At 50.4% G+C, this 19,899-nt stretch overlaps 2 protein-coding genes across 2 annotated transcripts in view; one reads left to right on the forward strand and one right to left on the reverse strand.

Moving 5' to 3' along the window:
- Kcnk3 (potassium two pore domain channel subfamily K member 3) overlaps window positions 1-19,899 on the reverse strand; it is a 40,375-nt gene that overhangs the window by 4,036 nt on the left and 16,440 nt on the right. The window lies entirely within an intron of this gene.
- Window positions 10,220-19,899, forward strand: part of Cib4 (calcium and integrin binding family member 4) — a 117,324-nt gene continuing 107,644 nt past the window's right edge. Inside the window, exon 1 of the mRNA XM_048353281.1 lies at window positions 10,220-10,250. The gene's annotated coding sequence lies outside the window, so the exon portion shown is untranslated. The remainder of the gene's footprint in view (window positions 10,251-19,899) is intronic.

Below are 19,899 nucleotides of genomic sequence, written 5' to 3' on the forward strand. Positions count from 1 at the left end.
CCTGCCAGCCAGACCACAACTCACCTCGACAGCTGGGCAGGTCCCCAGCCAGGGCATCTTCTTAGCTTGCCCTGCCCTGTCCCCAGGGTGGCACTGTACGGTGCACAGAGGGGCATAGGCACTGGGGACAGGGCGGTGAGGGCCAGCCATCGGTTGTGAGACCTTCAGCACATTCTGGGCTCACTTGCCTTGTCTACACTCCGGGTGGTGGAGCTGAGCTCATAATCCCTGCCTGGCCTGCCCAGTAGAGGACCTGGGGGGCCGGGAAGGGGAGACAGCTGGCTGTGAACGTTCTTTGTGGTTCATGGAGTGAGTGGTAGAAGCAGTGGAGTGCTGTCCAGGGAGCAGGGCCATCTGGGTGGGGCCAGGAAGCCATAGTACGGGGAACCCCTTCTCTAGCACCACTCCCACCATTTGACCAACTTTCCCTTGCTCTGCCATAGCTTGTAACTTCTCCAAGTCCACCACCCAGGAAAACTGAGTGCCCACTGCCTGAAGTTTCCCATGCAGGCTCCCCTCAAATGAGGCCCCTGGGCGCTTCCTGATGTGATTCTAGCCCACCATCCCTGCCTGGCTGTGCCATACCCTCAACAGCCGCCTGACTCTTCACCATGCACCCAGATATGCTGTGTGCTCCCCCCTACCCCTTGCCATACTTTCCCTCGCTCCCATCCTCTCCATCCTGCCTGGCCCAGGTGCCTCAAAGCCCAGCTTCAGCCACAAGTGACCATCCTCCTCCCCACTGTCCCACTGAACTCTCCGAGCAAGTGACTCATCCAGGCCTGACCAAAGGCTCCCACGAGGGTAGAGCATTAGTCCACCCCAGCCGCAGTCAGGCCTGCCCAGATCCAACCCTCTGAAACAGAACCTCTTACTCCCTGCCACAGGCCAGGACCTACTCATCAGAAGCTCTGACCTTTCAGACACGTTTTCACTTAATCCTCAGAACCATTTCACAAGGTCACCATGGTAAGCGCCTCCCTCTCCAGCCATGCTCAGGAAACCTGGAGTGCCCTGGCGAGCTGCTCATAGCCATCAGGCCCTTTCCGACCCAGCATTCATTTCAGGAAGGGAAACTGAGGCCAGGGAGGAGAGCCACTCCGGGCAGAAGACAAGGCATCGTGGCACAGAGAGCGATGCTCAGGAGACAGAGGCCTCTCCAGCACATGGCCGGGGTAAGAGTGTCCACCCCTTCATCCTGTTGTTACTGGGTGAGAGGGCCAGGGAGCCATGAGGACCCACTGACGTGGATGCCAGCTTGGAGGACAGCCAGCCAGGGTGGAGCCAGTCCCAGGGGTCCTGGGCTTCTGGGAAGTCACTGGGAGTTTGGCAAGCCTCGTCTGCCTGCAGCAGGCTGGTGCCTGCCTGGGTCCCGTTTGCATCAGGCTTGGGGCTTTGTGAAGGAGAGGGAGAAAGGTGTTGCTCTATTTGTCCAGCCCTGTGAGTGTTTTTGTGAGGAGCTCCACCTGTATTCTGGGCTGATTTTCTGGGGATCTTCTCCCAGTCCCCTCTGGAACTTGTGTCTTCATCATGAGACACTAGATACTGCCTCTTAGAGCTATCCAATTAAGGTGACTCTTTAGTAGGCTCATTGAGATTGTCCCTGCTTCCTCTCTCTCTCTCTGACTCACCCCTCTGAATCCACTATAGATTACTGATCTAGTTGTTATATTATACAGATGACGAAACGGAAGAGCAGAAAGAGGAAGCAGCCTGTTGAAGGCCATATAGCCGAGGAATAGAAGAACCAGAGCAATATCCCCGAGTGGATTCTTAAACTAATGCTTTGTCTACTGCTATATCTGTCCAGGTGTGACACTCAGTCACAACCAGCAGCTCCTACCCGGGAGTAACTTAACCATAAAGGGTTTTGGAACTAGCTGGAAGCACAGAAGCCAGATAGCTGGACTTAAAAATTATGTGGCTGGGCATAAATATTGTTAGTATAAATGTTTTAGGGCAGCAAGAAACTAAGAGATGGGATGGGAAGCTCTAAGCTTCCATTCTTTCCTTTTCTGCCTGTCCCTGACAAGGAGCTCAAACACTGGCTGGAAACTTTCCTCTAGGACATTCAGAGCCTGAAGGGGTCAGTTTTGGCCCTCCCTCTAACTAGTCTGTCTCTTCCTGTGGCCTGTTTCCTTCTAGTCAAAGCACAACTAGCCACCGAGCCCTTGGTAATGGACTTGGCTGGCCTGGACTCAGCTGCCTGCCTCCCATTGGTCTCAAGTGCCTGCTAGCCTTGCCAGCCTGACCTCCTACTCTTAGCATAGCTGGCCATGAGGCAGGGCCACTGGCCAAAGCCTTGGGTGGAGGAGAGTGCACGGGGCTAAGGGTCTGCTCTGATCTTGGCTGAGACCTCTTTTGTGTCTCAACCAGTCCCTTTCCCTATCTGGGCTTCTCCATCTCCATGCCATGGACAAACAGGTCAAGATGTAATTCCTCCTTCCCCTCTCCCCCTCGTCCCACATTTGTTTTGTGTGGTAGTAGGTTTGAGCTCTGGGCCTTGTGCTTGCGAGTTGGTCTACCACTTGAACCACATCTTTTTTGCTTCTGTTATTTCCCATATAGGGTGTTACATTTATCCTAGGCTGACCTGGATTGCGTCCCTCCTATTTAAATTTTGCACACAGGTGGGGTGACAAGTGTGCATCACTGCACCCAGCCTTTTTGTTCATTGAGAAGGGGGGCTCAAGAAATTTTTGTCTGGGATTGACTCAAAGTACAATCCTTCTGACTTCCATTTCCTGCATATCTGGGATTATAGGTGTGAGCCACTGTGCTCTGCTCCCCACCTTTTCTCACTGCTGTGAATGCCTTATATAATCTTCTCTGTTCATTTATGCAACATGATACATTGATTAATACAGTGTGTTTACCATCCAGGCACTAGATGGATTATTGTTAAAGCCATAACTAATTAATTTCCTCATCAAAATTAATTAGCTCATCTGCTAATCAGAATGTGTGCTTAACACAAGATAATTGATTCTGTGAGGCTGAAGTAAACTATCTTTATGTGTTCCAATACTGAAAGTAGGTGGAGGACCTGTGTTGTTAGTGGAGTAGATAAGCACACAGACTCTGGAGCCAAACAGATTTTGCTCTTGGCTAGGCTACTTAATCCCCTGCCTCAGTTTCCTCATCTTTAAAATGGAGATAATGATGCTTATTTCTAATAGAATTTCTATGGGATTTAGTAAAGTAGCAGACTTAAAATGCCTAGGATGTCAGTGTCAACAAATACAAATTATTTGAGATCCTCAGATCTTGTCTCCTGAGTAGTTAGGATTACAGGTGTGAGTTGCTGACATTAGCAAGATGAAGTGGTCTTGAAAGTTTCTATTAGTACCAGTATTCTATGATCAGTGTTTCCCAGTATTCCTGGAATACTGGCTCTATGGAGTTAATAAGTATTGGATGAGAAAAAGATTGCTAATTGAAATTAATTGGGGTGCATGTGGACTAAAGAGTCTCTATTGTCATTTGATTTAGGTGTTGGTTTTCTCAGGGCCATACCCATGTTCACATGCAAGGCCAGTCAGAGCTGGGACGAGCTGTTAAGCTTCCCATGTATTTAATGGTAGAGGGTTTTTTTTTTCTTCACAAGTGAAATGTCTGGGCAAATGTACCTTGGAATTAAGTTTGGGAAAAGCTTCTCTGGTACATCAACCACCTCTAAAGTCCTTCTTCCAGATCTCTGGGCTTGAGATTCTCTGATAATTTGTCCCTTGGTGAATTACAATCACAGAGCCCTTGGCAATGCATAGCCAATACCCTGCCTCCCCACAGACCTCCATATCTAGTGTAAATAAGGCCCTGGCTGGGCTCATGTTTGTTCTGAGGGAAGATAGATGAAGTGACCTGTGGCCTGAGACATCTAAAGGCTGCGAACTCTGAGCTGATGCTGAACGTGGGAGGAGGGCCTGACTTCGAAAGCTTCCTGGGCCAGTGGGGCTGCCAGACAGTACAGGCTCCAGGGAGAGGCGGCTCCAGGAACAGCAAGGCTGGGCTTGACTGCCGGCTGAAGGGGCTTGAGCGACGGGCACCTGGGAAAGGGCCCTCAAGGCTCTGCCTCCTCAGGATGGAGGTCTGGAGACCACAACAATGTGGAGCCAGGAAGTAGGACCAGAGTTGGTTAAGGAAGTACAGCTGGCAGGGGTGCCAGGCCCACCTCAGGGTGCAGGGAGGGGCCGGGGCCCGACAGACTCAGAAGACAGCACAGGTACACCCCTTCCCACCTGGCAGATCTTTTCAGACACCACCTTCCCTGAGAACCTTCCAGTCCCTTCCTTCCTGCACGGTGTGGTCTCTCACTCCACTCCATGAGGAAGGAGTCCTGCAGGCTCTGAGCCCCTGGAGGGTGAGCCAGTCCCCTTAGTGTCGTTCACAGCTACTGGTGGGGTGGGGACAGCTACTCAGCAATTGCTGGGGCCTGTGGCTGTGGCTGAAGTTCTAGAAGACTCTGTAGCCCATGGTAGTGAACTGACATCTAGCTTCAGGGATGTCTGATAACCCAGCGTGTGCCTGTCTTTGCCTGGGCCTCTAGCCCAGCCCCCTTCAAGATGAGCTCAACTCTCAGGCCCCAGAAGGACACCCACCCCCCTCCCCGCACTCCACACCAAGTAGTTGAGCCCAGAGCTAGGCCTGAGAAACTGCCAGGGTACAGAGGAGTGGGTGCGGAGGGGTTAGCATGCAGAGCTGGGTCTGGAGTTTGTTGCCAGGCCAGCGCTCCGGCTTGGGGAAGGACAGTTCTGAAGCCCAGCACCCATCCCCGTGCTCCACTGCTCGCCTTGCCCCTTCCCAAGGCTTCTCTTCCCACTGCCTCTCAGCCTTGGCCTCCACTCTGCCTCAGCAAGCCTTCCTCTCTCCTTAGCTATTCCTACCCATAGGTGCTCCTTTTACTGGTGCCTGGTTGGGGGGGGCCCTCTGGTTCAAAATAGCCTCCTCCCCCACTCTTGCAGGCCTGTGAGGCATGGGCAGGGGGTGGGGGGAGCAGAGAGGGAGGGTGCTGGTGTCATGGAAAATCCCTGCAGCAGCCAAGGTCAGTGTTTGCAGACACAGTCTGGCCTGGATCCAGGCCTGCCTCTGGGGCCAGCTCCCTCCGTCCATCCCAGAGGCCAGCTCTGTGCAGGGGCTGCCTAGGTGCTTCAGGGCTGTTCAGGGTGCCTGGGGGAAGAAACCTGCTGGGTGACCAGTGCTGCAGTGTGGGCCACTTCATAGTTCCGCTTGCCCATTTTACAGATAGGTAAAGCAAGCTCTGGAGAAGCACGAGGACTCGCCTCAAGTCCTGGAAAGCCAGTGGCAGAGTGAAGACTGGAATGCAGGGGCCCCTGTCCTCACTTGTCCTCTTGGATGGCCCACAGAGCTTCTTGTAATCATTTTTTCCAGGCCAAGCACTAGGGGGGCAGTGAAAGATCTACTAGATCAAGGACAGCTTGTGGTTAGGTTGGTGATGTAGCCCAGAGAAGTAGACCAGAGGACCAAAGTCCCTGACCTCAACACACTTTCTGTCTGCAAGTAACTGATGGAATCTCTCACTCCAAGCACTTTGGAAACATTGATGTCTCACCCAGTGTGGAGGTAACTACACACATGAACCAAATGCATGATACTGTGGGCCAGCATTTTGGAAGGGCTCTGCAACTGGAATAGGAAGGCTGGCCATGGCTGGGGTGTTGGGGAGGGCATTTAGGAGGAGGTAGCATTTGCCCTGAGCTCTGCAGGGTCAATGGGAGGTGCATGGTCCATGGTCCCTGAAGCAAAGACATAACACTAGGAAGAAACATGGTGAATTAGGGGCTGAGAAAACAAACTTGGTGGCTTTCTCACAAATGGAGGAAGCTCTCAGGAAGGCGGCTTTGTACAGGTGAAGTGAGAACCTTAGAAACGTGTCCACCCAGGATGCTGTGGTGCCATGTCTAGGAATCTGTTCAGAAAATAACCAGAGGTTGGAACAAAGATTTATGAACAAGAAGGTTTATAGCAGCATTTTCATTGTGAAAAATTGTAAACAGTCCAAATGTACACCAGCAGGGTTTGATTAAACATATTAAGGTATATTTATGGGGTAGAATATTGCACAGCTATTAAAGTGCTGTACTTGAGTCTCTTAATTACATAGAAAACCTTCCTATCATGTTGGAAATGGTAAGTGCAAGACTTTCTGTAAGGCAGGATACCACTCTGAATACATAAGTTAAAAAATGCATACAGGAAGTAAAAGGAACTGGAAATATACAAGAAAGCGTTAGAGAACTTATCCCTGAATTATAGGCTCATGATTGACTTTAATTTTCTTTTCATGTATTTTATATGTTCTGTAAAACTTCTATTAGTTTTATAAGTAGAAAATGATGAATATTATAAACCTAACCACCACAAAAATCTTCGTGGTGTTCTTGGAGCAGAACATGTGGTTGAAAAGGGGGGTTGTTGAGCTAGGCAAGGGCCAAGGATCTTGGAAGGAGTGAAAACCTGAACTGGAAGGTAGTGGGGAGCCCTTGGCAGCTCCTGAGTAGGGGAGGGGTGTGTCCAGAGAGGTACCCAGGTGCGTTTCCTGGCACATCTCTCTGGGTAGAAGTGGGGCTGAGTTGTGCATGACAGAAAAAGATGGAGGGCCGAAAGATTTGTTAGGGGATCTCAGCATGGTCGAATTGTACAGGGCTCAGGCCTAAGCTGAAGGGAAGCTGAGGGAGAAGGGAGGGGAAAGGAGAAGGGAGGAGAAAGGAGAGAGGAGAGAAAGGGAAGAGGGCAGAGGGATATATAGTGGGTGAGATGCCTTTGCATTTCTGGACATCTCGGAATGGGCATGGGACACAACGGGCCCTTACCAAATCTTTGTAGAGTGATGAGGTTTGAACAGGGTGGGGATGGGGAGACATATGGAATATGAGGCCCTGAGCAGGCAGGCCACGCCAGTGGACAGCAACCCCAGAGGTCCTGGGAAGGACACTGACCTGAGGCCTATGGACAGTCCAAGGCTAGCCACCACACCAGGTGCTGTGCCCAGGCTTGTGTCCCCTGTCCTTGTGACCAGCTGGACAGGGCATCTGTGAGCTCAGAACGTCCTGCAGATCAGACATGGCAGGGTTTTAATGAAATGAACCCACCAGGGCCAGCTTGGCACTGAGAAAGGAACTCTACAACCCTCTTTTACCATGGCCAGAGGTGACAGTCTCTCCCCTTCCCCACCCCATGCTTCTTCATGTCTAAAACCAGAGTCTGGATAGCCTGAACTGTACAACATTCATGCTCCCTGGCTTTGCCCGGCTTGCCATGGGTGAAGAAGCAGAGGGACATTGCTATCTCCTTGCCAGACTCCCCAGAGGAGAAGTACTGTTGTCAGCTGGAAGCCCTTATGGTCTTGGGCACCACAATGGGCCCAGAACCTAGGTGCTTAAAATGTCACCATGGGAAAAGCTTACCCATAAGCACAGAGCACAGGAAATGAAGAGAACCCCGCCAGGAGTCAGGAGGCCTGGCACCCATCCTAGCTCTGCCACTGCCTTGCTGTAGGACAGAGGTCAGCAAATTTCTTAAGCTTTTTGTGGGATTAGAAATTGAACCCAGGGCTTTGTAAATGCCAGGCAAGTGCTCGACCACTTGAGTCATGCCCTCAGTCCAAAACATTTAAAAACAAAGGATCAGACAGTAGATGTTTCAAGCTTCCTGGTTCTCTGAGAGTCTCTTGCAGCTACTTAACTTAGCACTGGACAGAAACAAGCAGCGGGTCAGATTGGGCCTTTGTGTTTACTCTGCCAAGCCAGTTGCAGGGTCTTTGTTAAGGTATGACAGCTTCGAGACACTTGGTTTTTTTACCTATCAAATGAGACATTAGTTAAGAAATTCTCTAAGTTCTCTTTGAAAAGTAATCCTCTTGCTTTAGCTTTCTGACCAGGTATGTGTCATGGTGGTGGTGGGATTCTACATTCTGGACATTTCAGCTCTTTTTTTTTCTCCCTGTCTGATGAGCTTCTACTCCCCAATCAGAGCCCATCTGAAAAGTCACTCCCTCTGGGAAGTCTTCCCTGATCTCACTCACCTAAACAAACCAATGCCCTTTTTTTCACTACTCATCTCTCTTCAAACATTCATTCATTCAACCAGCGGATGATTTGAGTCCCTAATATATACTGTGCCTCAGTTCTAGAATAATATTTCCTTACCAATTACAAAGCAATATAGATGGTCTATTGTTTAAGCCTTGGTACAGTCCAATAGAGGAAGTGTTATTATTATCCTATTTTACAGGTGTGGAAACCGAGGCACAGACAGACCAAGTTTTGTCTCACGTTGTAAATGTTAGAACCAAACTTGAATTTCAGAGGCAGTTGTCTTTCTAAGGTATGTAGACAACCCAAGAATCTTCACATTAAGATCAAGTCAGAAAACCCCGGGGTTGGGTTCCGCTGATGTGTGCTCATAGGTAAGGTCCTGCCCCACTCTGGGCTTCAAGGGCCTCCTCTGGAACATGAGGAAATGGGATGATATTTTCTTGATCCCCTTCAGCATTCTGTGGTTCTGAGCCAAAGCAATGTACTGGGCTTCTGGGTGCACATCAGACAACCCCTGATCGACTCTTTTTTTTTTTTTTGGCCAGTCCTGGGCCTTGGACTCAGGGCCTGAGCACTGTCCCTGGCTTCTTCCCGCTCAAGGCTAGCACTCCGCCACTTGAGCCACAGCGCCGCTTCTGGCCGTTTTCTGTATATGTGGTGCTGGGGAATCGAACCTAGGGCCTCGTGTATCCGAGGCAGGCACTCTTGCCACTAGGCTATATCCCCAGCCCCCCTGATCGACTCTTGTCACAGCCTATAGTGTAGGTCTGAGTGGTACCATCCCCTGGATGAAGCCCAGGGGCAGCTGGAGCCCTAAACCCTAGCCTTCCTGCTCTGCCCTCAGAGTCTTCCTGCCCACCAGGCACAGCCCCTGAGAGGAGGCAGCTGCCTGTCTGGGCCCTGGAAGGTCTTCTTTACTGCCTACAGAGCCTGAGGGGTCCTGATGCTCCCTCCTTCTTACCCTGGAGCCTGTTCTCTGGGCCCTTGAGTCTCGCTCCCTTTTTGCTTCATAGCCCTGTCTCATTTTGGTCTCAGGCTCCTGAGGGTGGAACAGTAGCCTGAACTTTGCAGCTCAGCATTCAGCACCTAGTGGCAGTGGTGAGGGTGGTGGTAGTAATTATGCTGTTAATAAAGCCCCCACACTGAGCATTTGTATGCCAGGCGCTCTACAGAGGGCTATACCTGTGGTACTGTATTCTCAAAAAATGAGAGGAATCACCTCCACTTTACAGATAAGGAAACCTAAGCACAGAAGGCTTCCAGAACTCATTCACACCCACACAGCTATCACCTCTTTTGTTGCTGGTTCTGGACAGGAAAGAGACTGGGCTGAAGGACTGTGTAGGTAGGGCCAAGACCACTCAGCCATGTAGCAAAGGGGCTTTCCTACGCCAAGTTCTGATCTTGTCTCAGTGGCCTTTATACGTGGGGGTCAGGGACCAGGGTTCATGGCCCATCTGAATAGAAACAGGGAGGCAGATGTCCCCTCCACCTCTGATTCATCCTCCTTTCCCTCTGACCCTTTCCCTGATGCTACAGGTCTGGGAGGGCTTAGGCCTCCATGTAGGACTCCATTCACCAAGCCAGAGTCCGATGGCAGGAGGTAGCAGGTGAGGCTGATGCAGGCTGTCGGAGAGTGTATGGCGCCCTCTGGAAGAAGACAGCAACCTCTGGCAGAGGGACTGGGGACACCAAGGAGACTGAACAGGAAGCAGAGGCCCCAGGAGGTTGCAGCACTTGGCTGGTCTCAAGAATATCAGCTGGAAAATCAATGAGACAAACATGGCTTCATTCCCTCTTAGCTTGCCTTAATTAATTAATTGAGCCAACATTGCTTAAGCACCTACTCCTTTGTGCCAGGCACCAGGCTAAGTGCAGAGAGAGGATACAGACACAAGACAGCTGGGTCTAGCCTTTTGGGAACAGGGAGCAGCCAGCTGTCTGGGGGTGAAGACCAACAGCGAAGATTAGTCCCAGGATGCTCTGAATCTGTGCTATGGGAGCCAAACAAGGAGGGTGGGCCTGTGACACTGACATAGAGGCAGAAGGCACAGCAATCTTGTCAAGCTCCTGGGGCTCGAAGCATAGCATTTCCTGCTCCTGACAGCATGGGGAGATGCCCTGAACATCTGTAAGCACTATCAGGGATGGTGTGAACACCTGGCTGGTGTGCAGAGCTGCTTGGCTCTGGTCAAGGTCAGTGTTGGAGTCTAGACTCTCTTTTTCCCTTTCCTTCCTTGCTTTTCTTTCTCTCTCTCTCTCCCCGCCTTTCCTCCATCCTTTCCCTGTCCCCCACCCTGTCTGGTCTGTTTACTTTTTTAAAAGTAAACTTAGTTCTAGAGCTGGGCATGATGCCTCAAGCCTATAATACTAGCTACTTGGGAGGCAGAGATCAGGGGATCAAAGTCTGAGATCAGCCAGCCCAGGCATAGAAGTTCAAGAGACTCAATTTCAACAATGGTTGAGCATAGTGGCACATAGCTGTCATCCCAAGATATAAGGGAAGCATAATGGCTGAGTGCAGTGTCATGCCTGTCATCCTAGCAACAAAGGGAAGCCAAAATAGGACTGTAATCCAGGTAAGACCCTATGTCAAAAACAATTAACAGAAAATGGGACTGGCAGAGTAGCTCAAGTGGTAGAACACTGTTGTGCCAAGTCGCGAGACGACCACCAAGAAGGCCACCGAGACTCAGACGTTCCAAAATGCAAAAGCAAGGCAAGGCTTTATTCAAGTGAGCTGCAACTCGGGCCTCGTCCTACCCACCGACACAGCGGAGGTTAGGAGGAAGTCCCGAGCTGTGATTACACAGGGCTTATAAAGGCAAAAAACAAAGTTACAACAGTCAGGTGTTCAAGCAAGCAAGATTGGGACACAGGTACAAATCTGATTGGCTCAGGGCTTGAGGCATAGGGCTCGAGGCATTCTAGGGGTGGTTAGAGTTAAGCATTCCCAGCAGTTAGAGTTCTTGACCGGCTGGGCCCTAATAAGCTTGCCCTGGGTCTGCTCACAGGGCCTGCTTATCTCAGGTTCACGTGGTAAAGTGGGGTTCGCGTGGTAAAATGGGGCCTGACTTCAAAGTCTGGCTCTTCAACACTTGCTAGCTCAGTGGTAGAACATTTGCTCAGCTAATATGAGGCCCCGAGTTCAAACTCTAGTACCATTAAAAAAAAAACCCAAGCCCCAAACTCAAGATGAATAAACATTGTATCAGATTGACAGAATTATTGTGAAGACTGCCCTTTCTTTTTTGAAATGCAGCAGCTCTCCTGTGTGGATGCAGTGTTGGCTGCTATGTGTTCTCCCCTCTCCCTTAGGCTTCTCGGGAAAAGCCTCTCTCCTGTTCTGGGCCCCTGAGCGTCCCCTTCTCCCAGCTCTGCCTGCAGCACCCATCTCTGCCATGTACTTTGCTGCTCCTGGTGATGCCGCCTAGCATAGCCCCCCTCTCCTTAGGCATAGCAATGCCTCTAGGAACAAAGCTGCTTTTGCTCAGCTCTGCCTGTGCTGTGCAGCACAACACACATCCGGATACTAGCGTGGGGCCTGCTGGATCCTGAAAAGGGCCTTGGAAAGGTGGTCAGAGCCTAGGCCTGGTTGCATGGTTGGCTCCTGCCTCCTGGCCTCCTCTTTCTGTGGCTGAGTCTGGGGCTGCAGGTAAGACTGTAGAGGATGGAATGGAAGAAGGAAGAAGAGTGTGTATCCATCTCCCAGAAAAAATGCAGGTTCCTCTGCCTTTACTCTGCTTCTAATAATGCCATTGATGCTGATCAATGATACGTGATCTTATTCCTCAACCCTTACTCACAGATCTTAGTCTCAGCCCCCCGGTTGGGCAAGATGGGCTCCATTTTGTAGTTATCTATTTATTTATTTTTGCCAGTCCTGGGGCTTGAACTCAGGGCCTGAGCACTGTCTCTGGCTTCTTTTTGTTCAAGGCTAGCACTTTGCCAACTTGAGCCACAACGCCACTTCTTCTTTTTTTAAATTAAATTTTATTGACAAGGTGTTGTGCAAAGGGGGTACAGTTACATAAAAGGCAGTGAATACATTTCTTGTGATATCGTACACCCTCATTTTTCTTTCCCTTCCCTAGATCAGGTAGACATATATACAATATCCAGTGTACCAAAATCATTTACAGTAACCACATAGGGTACGCCACAGGAAATTCACCTAGAACTTTAAAGATAACATCAACAGTAGAATCCTCCTGTGTCCTTCTCTTGGAGTTGTTTTTGCTTATCCTCGTATTATATGATCATGTGTACATAGCTGTTGAGCTATTGTGATCCACTGATAGATTTATTCTAGACCTTTTTATGTTTAGTAGTTGTTTGGTTTTAGATACATAATGTAAAGTTGCTGACCCAAACATATGGAAATACCATTTGAAAAGAAGTTTGTTGTTTTGCACAGTGCCACTTCTGGCTTTTTCTATATATGTGGTGCTGAGGAATCGAACCCAGGGCTTCATGTATATGAGGCAAGCACTCTACCACTAGGCCATATTCCCAGCCTCTTCTGGCTCCATTTTGATGAGAAAGCTAAGGCTCCTGGAAGTGAAATATACTGGCCCAAGGTCAGCTGATAAAAAGGGACAAAGTTTGACTCATCCTGGATCTTTTAGCCTTTAAAAATCTAGGCACCGTCTTCTTTCTGAGCACCGCACTCAGGGTGCCCCAGGGCCGTTCACCTTATCAGTGGAGCATGGACAGCAGGTCTAGGAGGCCATCACCCCGAGACCACTGTAAGCTCCTCAAAGCAGGACTCGCTTTTACCATCTTAGTGACCCCCCATATGAAGATGGAGGATGCGGTCTCAAAGTCATAAGGGTCAAAAACCCCTTCTTTCTTGAGCCTGGCCCCTGCTAACTGCTAGCTGATGGACCTTGAGGTTGGGTGGCCAGTTTTTTCAGGGCTCAGGAACTCAGGGCCCAGGAACCACACAGCAGGAGATGATGTGAGCGAGGCCAGAGGACAGTAGGGAGGAGGTCTGTGGGGCCATGGGTGGAGTGCTTACCCCTTCCTGCCTCTTTGAAGGTCCTTCTTTCCTCCTAGTTTAGCAGGGCACAATGTGGGCAGCCTCTTGGTACCTTGTTATCCAGGCCCATGCCACAATGGACTTGACCAGGGTTGGATGCCGGATCTACAAGGATGCCAGGCTGCTGGCTGGGCTGAGCTGTTTATGTAGTGGGCTGAGCTGCAGGGTATGGGATCAAAGCCACACACAAGTTAGAGTTACAGGAAAGAAAAGGTAGCGAATGACCCAGCAAGGTAGAAAGGAATAATGCAGCCTGGAGACTGGAGGGAGGAGAGAGGCCTGGCCTGGCTGCTGGCCTTTGACCCAGGCTATGTAGTCCTGTCTCCTTTCAGAAGTCCCTTGACTTACCCTGAGCCAAAGGGGCCCTGTGCCCAGGCTAAGCCCCAGCCATTCCAGAAGGAGGTCCAGCTCTATGCACTGCATCCTGGGTCTCCTTGCATGTGAGCGGCGCAGGACAAGAGCCTGGCTGGGCTTTCGGAGACATACATGGGCACAGCACTCTATAATCAGGAACGCTCTTGCTGCATCCACAGTGGAGGCTCTGGAAGCCCACTGGGCAGGGCTGGTGCCCATTTGACAGTGAGGAGATGAAGCCTGGAAAGGCTATCATCTCATCCACCATTACAGCTCCTGTTATAGCAAGCTTCTCCTACTACCCACATTGCCTCTGTGGTCCTATCTCTTACTAGTCAAGTGACTTTGAGGTTAGACAGTGTGTAAAGTGCCTAGTACACATGTGTATGGGCAGGGGGAGTTTCAGATGTAGGAGCAGTTATTCATATAGCTGTCACCTTTGTCTGTACAGCTTGGAGCTGCCACTACCACTCAGGAAGCCTTCCTTAGTTCCTTGAATACCTACAGTAGAGTCAGGAGTTCCTGATCCAGCATGCGAGCTGTCCATTTGCAACCATGCCCTCCTTTCTCTCCAGAGCACTCTTTTTCCTCTGAACACTCCTCCTCTGAGCACTTCCTCCTGCTCTGCACACTTCCTTCCCTGGGCACCTGCTCCTCTGAGCACTTGCTCATGGAGTGGCTACTGCTTGGTTCCCTCCTGTATCTCCTCTGCCCCAGGGCCACCTTCTCAGGCTTGCTCCCTCGTCCCCAAGCTGGGAAAAGGGCACCTCCTGCTCTTAGCGCTCTCCTAGGCATTGCAGTGGGTGGAGATGGGTTCTTCTCCTGCTAGTCCTCCATGTCCAGTGTCTTTAGCAGCACTCAAGCAGCTGTGTGAAGCCAGGCTTGATGGATGGCCTGGGTATGGGGAGAGGCCTTGGGGCACCCTGTTTCTATCACCTGCTCCCCATTCTTCTTCCTGGTCATGGCTAGTGGCCCAGACAGCACTGGGCTGGCAGGGAGTCTGGGAGCAGATGCCAGGAGCTGTGAAGGGAGGCTTTTCTTAGGCTCGGCACCCTCTCCAGGGCTCAGGAGCTCAGATGGTGGAGGCTGGCCGTGTGCCCAGGAGAAGAGGGACTCCAGGCAACAGGGACTTCAGCCTAGAGGTAGCTGCTGGGGCCTTCTCTCCTGTAAGGCTGCCTGCAGATGTGGGGTGCCCACCCTGCACATTTACACATGCATTCACACACACATACACACTCTACCTGCGCATACATTGACTGCCTACAGTCAATAAAGCTTGCTCTCTCTCTCTCATTCTCTCTCTCTCTCTCTCTCTCTCTCTCTCTCTCTCTCTCTCTCTCTCTCTCTCTCTTCAAATCAGAGCTTCATGTTTGCCAGGCAGGCATTTTACCACTTGATTTATGTCTCCAGCACTTTTTTTTTTGTCAGTCCTGGGGCATGAACTCTGGGCTTGGGTGCTGTCTCTGAGCTTCTTTTGCTCAAGGCGAGTGCTCTACTACTTGAGTCAAACACCACTTTGGCTTTCTTGAGTAGTTTCTTGGAGATAAAGTCTCATGGACTTTGCTTTAAACCTCGATCCTCAGATTCCTGAGTAGCTAGGATTATAGGAGTAAGCCACTGGTGCTTGGCTGTCTCCAGTACTTTCTACTTTAAGTTTTGGGTAAGGTCTCATGCTTTTGCTTGAGGCCAGTCTGGACTGTGATCCTCCTATTTATATGTCATGCCTCACAACTGGTTGAGAATGGGTGGTCTCACTAGCTTTTTGCCTAGGATGGCTTTGAACCGGGATCCTCCCAATCTCTGACTCCTACATAGCTGGGATTTACAGACACAGTGAAGCCACTGTTGTTGGCTCTACTGTGGCTTCTTGGCATGACGCTGCCTTCAGGGTGGTGCCTGAACCAGGTGGGTGCAGGTCAGTCTTAGTGTGCACTAGAATAAGGGAGAAGGGGCTTCTCTGGACTCTCGAGTTCCCAGTCCTTTGGATCTGATCTCTCCCTTACCGTTATGAGTCCCCTTCCCCTCTGTCCCCTAAGGGATATAAAAACTTCTCAGAGTCTAAGACTTACCACTGTCCTTAGAAACATACTCTGCATGCAAAAGAAAATGTGCTCTTTATCTGACTTATGAACTGAAGAAGCCCTTCTGTACATCACCTTTAAAATAACAATAAAGCAATTTGAAAAACAACAACAGGAAAGAAACGCATTTCATTTAGGCCCACATCCTGCTGGAAAAGCTCCGTCTGCAGAATGAAACCGCAGGGCTTGAGCCATTCATTCTTGGCCCCTGCTCCAGGACGCTGGAGATGGGGGAGACACACATCCCCAGCCTGACTCATCCGGGGTTGCCACTCTCTCTGACTTCCTGTTTCCCAGTCTTCCCAATGACTTCTGACAGCCACCCACCTTTCTGGCTCTCCAGCTGCACAGCTGTGCACAGCCCAGAATTGGTCAAGAGATGGGCCCAGCCAGGGTCTAATGGACGTGTGATCTCCCGGCTCCTGTGGTCTATACAGCATGCCTATTTATGTGTTGGTACCTTAAGCTTGCTTTTTATGGTGTCAAAAACCCTAAGTGGGGCTGAGAATGTGGCTTAGCGGTAGATTGCTTGCCTAGCATGCATGAAGCCCTGGGTTCCATTCCTAGCACCATATACACAGAAAAAGCCAGAAGTGGTGCTATGGCTCAAGTGGTAGAGTGCTACCCTTGAACAAAAAGGAGCCAGGGACAGTGCTCAGGCCCTAAATTCAAGCCCCAGGACTGGCAAAAAAAAAAAAAAAAAAAAAAAAAAAAAAGCTCCAAGCTGGGAAGCGAAGCCTTCCTGGGACCCAGGCAGCCCCTCCAGGACTTCGCCCTCTTTAGCTGCTGCCTCTTCCTCTCCCTGCCCCAGCCCCAATGTGGAACCCATGCAAGCTGACTTGCTCTACACTTGACTGTATTCAAATGATGAAATGCTGCTGTCACCATTCCTCCTCCCAATTCAAAACAATCCCAGCTAACATTTATACAACGCTTACTACGTGCCAGGCGCTGCTCTGAGTGAGCTGACATATGTACCTCATTTAATCCACAGACAATCTTGTTCAATAGGGTTGTTATTATACTCATTTAAAGATGCAGAAACTGAGCCACAGAGAGGTCAAGTGCTGGCTGAAGGTCACATGGCAAGTACATGGCAGAGGTGGGCTCTAACCTGTACGATCTCCAGCTTTCTTTGGTGGGTCTCTGGGCGGGAGATACATGAGGGAGAAATGTGAGCAGAAGGACTCAGATGAGGTGTCACTCCTACAGGGAGAAAGATAGGGCTGAGGACGCTTTGGAGAGTGGGGGGACAGCCTGCATTCATGGCAGTTAGTCGAGAATATTTCCTTATGTGTCTATTGTTTTCACTTGTGGCTCACTCTCTTTTTTTTTTTTTTTGCCAGTCCTGGGGCTTGGACTCAGGGCCTGAGCACTCTCCCTGGCTTCTTCTTGCTCAAGGCTAGCACTCTGCCACTTGAGCCACAGCGCCACTTCTGGCCATTTTCTGTATATGTGGTGCTGGGGAATCGAACCTAGGACCTCATGTATACGAGGCAAGCACTCTTGCCACTAGGCCATATGCCCAGCCCTGTGGCTCACTCTTGGCGGCGAGTAAGACAAGTGTCACTATCACCCATCCCACTGAGAAACGAGGAGGTGGAGCTCTGAGGGAGAGGTGACTTGGTCAGGGTCACCTAATACCTGATGGGAACTTCCACTGTTTTCTGCTGCTTGTTCACCTGCTGCCCCTGACTGGGGCCACAGCTTCAGTGAAGCAGGAACCTTCCTGGAGCCATCCATCTGTCTGTCTGCCCATCCACCCATCCATCCATTCATCCACCCACCCATCCATCCATCCCTCTGTTGCTTAACCATAACCCTTAGTGGGGGGCTCTGAGGAAACAGGCTCATTTTGCCCTGTTCCATTCCTGGCCCAAATTGGCCCAGGCACCTGGGAAGGGCAGCCGGCCAGCCATGTGCCAGTATTATTTAAAAATAAACCAGGGAAAAACGAGGCTTAAAAATAACCCCGGGGATGTGTGAGGAGCTAATTACTACTGCAGCCCCCTGTCAGGGCTGTGGGGAGTGTGGCTAGGCCTTCAGTGTCTGGTTGTTGGGTTCTTTTTGCTCATCTTTACCAGTAGAGGCTGGGACCAGGTCCTCCTGCCAGAACAGCTGGACCAGCTAAGACCTCTGAGCCTCTAGGATCAAAGTTGAAGGCAACTTGGGAATGTTCTGGTGACATCCCAATTCTCAGATGCCAGGACAGGAAGCAGAGTAGAGAGGTAGGGTGTGCCCGGTTCCATAGTCAAAGCCAGCACTTCAGGCAGCTCAAGGCTCTAGCTCGTGTCCAGAATGCTTTCTTGAGCCCATATTGTCTCTAGGTATCTCCTCTGAATTCCCACTGGTATTACGCTGGCTCTAAAAGAAGCTTTGAGATCCTGAGCCTGTCCCGTCTCTGAGGTGGTAACAGCCGGGTGTCTGGCTTTACCAGTGACTTCCTATCTAGAACTCATGACCACTACTTCTCATCGACACCGTCTATTCTCTGAAGGCCTTCAAGCTCATCGTGTACCCAGGAAGAGTTCAGGGCCTTTCTGGGCTGCCTACTGCTGGCAGCCTCCAGAGATATCCTGGGCCTAGATGAATGCCCAGCCAGGCCCTGCCTTTCCCAGGCAGCAGGCAGTGGGGCAGGGCCTTGTCCCAAAGGCCCATGTTCCCCCAAGGCACTTGGAAAATTTTGTAGCCCCCACCTTTGGAGAAGGCACAGAAACATCCTGCAGTGGCAGGGAGAAAAGGACTTGGGGCCCAGCTGAGGACACAGCTGAGGACAGACAAGCAGGGATCAAAGAGATAAAAACCAGAAGCTTTCCCAGAGGGGGAAGGCAGAGGCCAAGCCTGCTGGGAGCTGACAGGAGTGATCAAAGCACCAGGATGTTGGGGAATTGGGAGGAGGGCAGAGCTAGCAGGTTGGGTGGTGGTGGGAATACTGCAGGAAGAGGAGGGGCTTCAAGTCACACAGACCTATACCACAGGTTTTGGATGTGTGCCCTGAGCCAATAATCTTCCTGAGTCTTGTGCATCATTTGCATAATGGATCTAGAGATTACCAATTTCTGGGTCTCTGCAGATAAAATCTGCAAAGCTTTTGTAGTATGGCCAGCTACAAAGGAGGAGCTGTATTTCTGTTGCTTCCCTGCCCAGGCTTTCCTCTCTTCTCTTCCATTCTGGCCCCTCTGTGCCAACTCAGGCTATACAAGTGGGAGAGACTTCTGTACAACAACCCCCACCCCCCTTCCCTGGGGCCTGGAGCAAGCTTTGGGACGTGATAGTTTTCATGGTCATTGTCTCTGTTGACCACCATGTTGATTGCCAAATCTACTGGCTGGTCCCCCATGGTCATATGCTTTGGCCACCCAGCAGCTGGCACAGTTGATTACTCCCTCACTTGGAACACTTATCCGGGCCTTTGGGACATCACTGTCCGCAGGTACCTTTCTCTCTCTTTTCTTGGCTTGCCCTCCTATTGCTGGAGAAAGGGTAGGGAACTATGTTTTTGCCAACTCTCCCCTTTCCCCCAGAGAATCTCATCTAGCACATGACTTGCAATGTTATTTCTAACTCCTGAATTTACTAGCACATGGCACTTATGATATATCTCTCTCTCTCTCTCTCTCTCTCTCTCTCTCTCTCTCTCTCTCTTTCTCTCTCTCTCTCTCTTGCCCCTGTCCTTTCCTTTCCTTTTTTTTTGTGGTCCTTGACATGGAACTTAGGACCTTGCTTGCTAGGCAAATGCTCTACTACTTGAACCACATCCACAGTCCTTTTGCTTTTAGATTGTTGTTCACCTAGGGTCTTGGCTAACTTAGCATGGGCTTGTGTAGAACGGAGATTCTCCTACCTCTGACTCCTGAGTAGCTGGGATCATATATGGAAGACTTTCAGTATGATTTTTTTTTTTGGACAGTCCAGAGGCTTGGACTTAGGGCCTGAGCACTGTCCCTAGCTTCTTTCTGCTCAAGACTAGCACTCTGCTACTTGAGCCACAGTGCCACTTCTGGCCGTTTTCTGTATATGTGGTGCTGAGGAATTGAACCCAGGGCTTCATGTATGCGAGGCAAGCACTCTTGCCACTAGGCCATATCCCCAACCCCTTCAGTATAATTTCTAACTCCTGAGTTTAAGGATTTTGAAGTAATACTGGGCCTTCGTGTATTGCCTTATGTCTAAGGGCTTTCATGGATTGTCATGAGCATCTCCAGATTAACCTAGATGTCCATGACCCAAGTCTTGGACCTCTTACCAAGCTTGTTACTCTCCAGGCTTCATTTTCTACCCAGTAAATGCGCATCCTCTATACAATCACTCAGGTCAAAGAACCAGGACCATGCTTAATTTTTCTTTTCCCCCAGCTCTCGAAAGGCAT

The sequence above is a fragment of the Perognathus longimembris genome, chromosome 8, assembly GCF_023159225.1.
Source record: "Perognathus longimembris pacificus isolate PPM17 chromosome 8, ASM2315922v1, whole genome shotgun sequence".
Lineage (NCBI taxonomy): Eukaryota > Metazoa > Chordata > Mammalia > Rodentia > Heteromyidae > Perognathus > Perognathus longimembris.